Source organism: Physella acuta, unplaced genomic scaffold (assembly GCF_028476545.2).
Source record: "Physella acuta isolate Inbredline_101_S28 unplaced genomic scaffold, ASM2847654v3 ptg000544l, whole genome shotgun sequence".
Lineage (NCBI taxonomy): Eukaryota > Metazoa > Mollusca > Gastropoda > Physidae > Physella > Physella acuta.
The window spans coordinates 763102-769520 of record NW_026732063.1 but is presented as its reverse complement, the minus strand read 5'-3'; the positions used below and the strand labels follow the sequence as shown (position 1 = coordinate 769520).

Genomic DNA, 6419 nt, shown 5'->3' with positions numbered 1-6419 from the left:
CTCGGGGCAGACGGTTTTCCTGTTGCCAAACCCGAAGGTTGGACTCTCTCCCCCCAGTTCTTGCATGTTGAAGGTCCCAGCATTCGCGGCGTCGTCCAGTGCTACATTCAGGTCAAAGGTCAGCTCGTCATAAAACGTGTTAGTGGCAGCTGCTGTAGCTTGCTGGACATAGGCTATCTTTATGGCGAATTGGATCTGAGAGATTGAAACAAATTTGTTCTGGCGAATGTCGTGTTGAAAACATCTTAAAGACGAATTGCATGTAAAAGATTGTTATATTTTAAGTATTTAGAATAAATCTAAAGTCTTGCAAACATTTTTTCATCATAGACAATTATATAATATGTAATTATCATGTCTTCATTTACACCATAATATTATTATAAACAAATCAAGTGGACGTCATGGTCGGGCTTGATAGTGTATGACTGCTAACAACAAAAGTCCCGAGTTTCGGACCAGAGTAGGTTTGACCAGTTAGCCGGCTCAGCTACCCATGTAGGAGAGACAACTCTATAATCAAACAACTGCTGCATTGTAAATTGTTCTTCAGTGAATAAAAGTTAATGAAACTAATACATAAAGGAAAGCAGGCTTAATTCGGAATCTACAGCCCAGTTGGCACATTATGTTTCACAAGTTATCATCATTTGTGTGACGTAAATCGTCTCTTATATTGCAATAAAGAACAAAGAAGAAAGACAATGAGAAAATGTACTAAATTTTGCCAATATTGTCTTACTCTAGTCAGTGTGGGTGTGTTGCTAGCTTCTCTAGCCTGACGTTTTCGCAGAAACCGTTCCAGCATGCGTGAGTTATTCCCCATATCCTGTGAGAACGGGTAAACTGTCGATTCCTCAAGGACCCGCCCCCTAGGACCGCACGTGACTTTCACCGTCTCAACACTGCACGTGACTTGTGTGCAGACACTCTGGAAGATCTGGGATTGTTGGATCATTTGCAGGAAGTTTTGTTTGATCTCTTCATGGTCCGCGGTACAGTTGTTGGTGTAGTAATTCAAAGCTGGCATCAACTCTACGCCATCTGCTACAACACCAGCTAAATGGAGGGTTAAAGATTGTACAACTTTAGCGCAACACCAGCTACATTAACATACATATTGCAAACAATAGAACAAGATTTTTTAAATCCGGAAACTTCAGGTACACATAAAGTGACCAGTGACCACACGTACACATTAAGTGACCACTGACAACTAACGTACACATAAAGTGACCACACGTACAAATGAAGTAAACAATTCCAACTCACGTATGCACAGATTCCTACTAATTTCTCTGGGCATCCAGACACCCAGCTGTCTGGAACAGAAGAACGTCCCGCTCTGTAGATCTCCTTTAGGGAATGTGTAGTCTTTGTGGCACAACACAGTACACACCTCCTGACCACCAAACACGTCACAAGCCAGCGCACCGAAGGTTGGGGGTGTCGGTGCACTACACAGCTTACCTATGTATCCAGACGACAATACTTAAGATGGATCAAATGGGAAACCAAAACATGAAATAACCAAAAAACAGAGAATTCTAAAGAGCTGTATTTAGCTCTACATTTTCCAGCAATAAAGTCGACGCCGGATAGATGCTGGGTTTTGTTGTTAATGAACGTGTATAATAAAAACCTGCATACGTACCATCACAGAAAGGCTTGGTTATCCCATACCACCAATAAGCAGATCCCAGCTCAGTGAGGTTCCTCTCACAGCGGATGCTGGATGGTCCCCCCACAGGGTGCCCGTGGGTACAGGACACACCACATGACGCCCCGTAGACAAAACCCTGGGGGCAGGCAAACTCCATGAGGTCAAGGCCACTCTCGTCTAGGTTGGCCGTTGTGGGGTTGGAACATTCTAGCTCTGTAAACATAGCGTGTGCGCTATATACTTTAGTATTTCTTTTCTTTTAATTCAAAGACCCATTTACTATAGATACTTTAGAACTAAAAGTCTTAAAAATTACAACACCATTAAGTGCCGCACCGGGTGACACCCGACCTCGCGACGCCACTGCAATTACCTTTGACAGTTACTGTAAAATTCTTGGTGGCGACATTCCCCGCAGCATCTACAGCTCTGGCTGTGACGTTGGTTGATCCAATCAGGAATTTTGTCCTGGGGGTGGGGTCAGTGCTGACGTCAACCTGCGTGTTGGAGTTGTCGATGGCCTCTGGCAATTTAAAGTCGACGTAGGTGTCCTTGCCAAGCTCTGCGGCGAATGACGTCACATCCGGACACACAGTGAACACAGGAGGTTCATTATCTGCGGGATTAAGTTGTTTACAGAAGTTCATGAAACGTTTACTGAGAAATATAGGGTAATTTCATAAATGATACCGAATAATTTGGCACTCTTATGGTTATGGTAGAATTATGGACGGAATATGCAATCTGGTCCCAGGATGAACTACCACCGAGACTTTCATTGCAAGTTACCCTGGGGGTCTAAGTAAGGTGTTACAGAACAGTCTATAAATAGCTACATAAACAAGTTCCATTCGGGTTCCAGGTAAGTACTTACATAACTGTGCTATAAGCAGCTACCTAAGCAAGTTCCACTGGGTGTCAAGGTAAGGTGTTACATCAGTGTCTATAAATAGCTACTTAAGCGAGTCCCATGGGGGGTCAAGGTAGGGTGTTACATAACTGTTCTATAAATAGCTACCTAAGCAAGTTCAACTGGGTGTCAAGGTAAGGTGTTACATCAGTGTCTATAAATAGCTACTTAAGCAAGTTCCATGAGGGGTCAAGGTAAGGTGTTACATAACTGTGCTATAAATAGCTACCTAAGCAAGTGCCACTGGGGGTCCAGGTAAGGCTCCACTGGCAGACGACGGTCGATGAGCCGTCGATGACGTAGCCGGGGTCACACGTGAGAGAGCAGACAGCCTCAAACAGGAACCCACCAGAACAGGTCAAGTTGCCGTTGGCGGGCGGGGATGGGGCGGTGCACGACAAACCTGTGCAAAACGTAGGAAAGTCAAGGACGTTTACGCTTAAAATTACCCACATTAAGGGAATAATACTCCATGTAGTGTGTTCAATTTTATTACGCATAATAAAATGTAGTTATATGTGGTAGAGTGTAGTTCATAAGAATACTATCAAAATATTTCACAATTTATTTATGTAAGGGATATAAGTTCTAAAAGTAAATCCTAACAAAGTTATTTGCTAATGTAGACCCTGTAAGTTTATGAAATGTGCTAAAATAAAGTTAAGAAACAGTTAAGCTCTGCTGGGTGCTATTGCTATTTTATTCAGCCTTGATCACAGAAGAGTAAAATGTTTCCACATGAAATGTATGAATGTGTAGTTACTTGCGATAATTTTTATTTAAGTAAACCTTACGCGAGCATGAGGGAGGGGAGTCACTCCATGCTAGGTCAGCCTGACATGTCAACAATGCTGACCCCTCCAACCGGAAGCCTGGACGACACGTGACGTAACAGTCGGAGCCCTCAGCTGAGTCATGACTGCAGGTAGTGTTTCCGTCACCTGGTGTTAGCAGGTCTGGACAGTTTCGTACTGGGGAGTGGAGAGGTTAAGTCTAATTATTTCCTCTAAGTCACGCAATGGTTTTGTAACGGTCAAATGTAAGGTGAATGCATGTTTCGAGTATGTTTCATAATAAACCGGGAGTGATCTCCCCTAAACTTTCTCGAATATTCTTATATAAAATAACAGGGGATGGGAACTCGGGCTATAGACATGATTTTTAATCCATTTTACATACTTAAAGTTTTAAAAATAGAATAAAATCTCGTAGACAAATTAATTGCACACCAAGTGAACGCCAAATAAAAAAGCGCATAATAGTGCGCAATATTATTAGTACTTTTAAAATTTACATTAGTTTTTTGAGAAATCGGAAGTAGCGTAAATTACTACTTCCGGTCAACGGAAATTACTCAAAATTTAACAGAAGGTAGAGAATTAGATCTTTTATTTACATGTGAAATTTTATTTATCTAACTGAAATAGTACTCAAGTTATAGGCTTTTGAAAAATTCAAAGTAGGAAAAGTACCACTTCCAGTTATCGGAAATCGCTCAAAAGTTGATACGGATCTACGATTTTTATAAAATACTTATATTTGAAATTTCATCAACCTAGCTGTAACGGTACTCAAGTAATCGTGTTTACACACGGACACACAGACAGACAGACAGACAGACAGACAGACAGACAGACAGACAGACAGACGGACGGACGGACGGACGGACGGACGGACGGACGGACGGACGGACGGACGGACGGACGGACAGACCAGACAGACAGACAGACAGACAGACAGACAGACAGACAGACAGACAGACAGACAGACAGACAGACAGACAGACAGACAGACAGACAGACAGACAGACAGACAGACAGACAGACAGACAGACAGACAGACAGACAGACAGACAGACAGACAGACAGACAGACAGACAGACAGACAGACAGACAGACAGACAGACAGACAGACAGACAGACAGACAGACAGACAGACAGACAGACAGACAGACAGACAGACAGACAGACAGACAGACAGACAGACAGACAGACAGACAGACAGACAGACAGACAGACAGACAGACAGACAGACAGACAGACAGACAGACAGACAGACAGACAGACAGACAGACAGACAGACAGACAGACAGACAGACAGACAGACAGACAGACAGACAGACAGACAGACAGACAGACAGACAGACAGACAGACAGACAGACAGACAGACAGACAGACAGACAGACAGACAGACAGACAGACAGACAGACAGACAGACAGACAGACAGACAGACAGACAGACAGACAGACAGACGGAAAAGATTGCAAAATTATGTTTTTCCGTATCAGTGAGGTGCAAAACGTCGAGATTTGTAAAAATCTCGATTTTTTTTTTGCACGATTACAAGACTTTCTCTATACTTCGTATATACGAGAAAGTAAAAAAAAGGCGATATAAATCTAAAATATAGTGTTGGTGTGCGCATGCGCTAAAAAAAGGAAGCAAGGGGGTAGAGAGCGGGAAGAAAATGGCGATGTTTTGGCAGTGAAGTCGTTGTGTCAATGAACCAATAAAATGATGAAAATTTCCTGAACGTGGGTTGTTTAGTGTTATAAATTAGACTATAATATGTAATAACAAAGGAGGAGAGAGGAGAACGGTTGGTATTTGTTTTTTTGAGCTTGTGCCATGATTGGCAGCAGAAAAGGCCGTGACAGGTTTAAGTTTATGTTTTCTATGTAATCAACATATTTTTTCTATTTCATTTTTGGGGTGGGTAGGTAGACGTGTTTATGGTACTGCCTCCCCCCCCCCCCCAGAAGATTTGCCTGAAATAAATTCTGTATAAACTAACCTGCAACAGTAACAACCGTGGAGCAATTCGCCTGATTACCAGCGGCATCTGTGGCTACAAAACTGACCACTGTCTGACCGACAGCAAACAGCTGACCAGACGTGTGGCTGCTGGTCACGCTGACCTGTCCGGAGTTGTCGTCTGCCTGGGGTTGTGTCCACGTGACGGCAACGGGTTGTCGTTTAGGGTTGGAGTAGGTGAAGATATTGGGAGGGCAAGTCAGTGTTGGGGGTTCTATATCTGGTGAAATAATTACAAGATTTTGGTCTAAGTATATATAGATCGACTAGACAAAGGAAAATAAACGATAGTTCAGAACAAAAAAATTAATACAATAGGATACGATAGTGCAACTTTTTTAACACTACACTAACACAACACTAATACAACACAAACACAACACAAACACAACACAACACAAACACTATACTAACACAACAATAACACAACACAAACACAACACTAATACATCACAAACACAACACAAACACAACACTAACACAACACTAACACAACACCAACACTCAAGTAATACAATAATAAAATTAATTGCTAGTAGAAAAATGTGGACTAGTTGTACGGGCACCAAAGGAAATTACATTGTTTAACTAGTAGGCCTACTTTGAATGATATCAGAAACAAGAATGATCTATCACGTGATATTAAAAACAACTATGGTAGTTTTCCCAGCCCTGGTTACTTTCTACACAATGCTTGTTTTTATGTTGTTATTTTTGTTAAATTGTACTTCTTAAATTTTAATTTACATATTGCATATATAACACAACATTTAAGAGCAATTATACCAACCTCTACTCACCCATTAGACAAATAAATAATAATTTAAAACTCTAACAATAAATACTATGACCAACATGCCACACACAAAATATTCTAATATACCGGACCTATTGACAACATACCTATACAAGATCCACCTTTGGTCCACGTCCCATCCACCTGACACACAATGACCTTTGACCCCTCCACCCTAAACCCAGACCTACAGACCAGGACACAAACGGCGTCAATCTCATGGGCGTCACACATC

At 41.9% G+C, this 6419-nt stretch overlaps 1 long non-coding RNA gene across 1 annotated transcript; it reads right to left on the bottom strand.

Annotated features, from left to right (window-relative positions):
• Positions 1-2168: 2168 nt before the first annotated feature.
• LOC131946054 (uncharacterized) lies at positions 2169-3506 on the bottom strand. The gene is made up of 3 exons (XR_009387652.1): positions 3368-3506; positions 2803-2976; positions 2169-2279 (listed from the first exon to the last, which is right to left on the bottom strand). It is a non-coding gene; the product is annotated as an uncharacterized LOC131946054 (long non-coding RNA).
• Positions 3507-6419: the final 2913 nt, after the last annotated feature.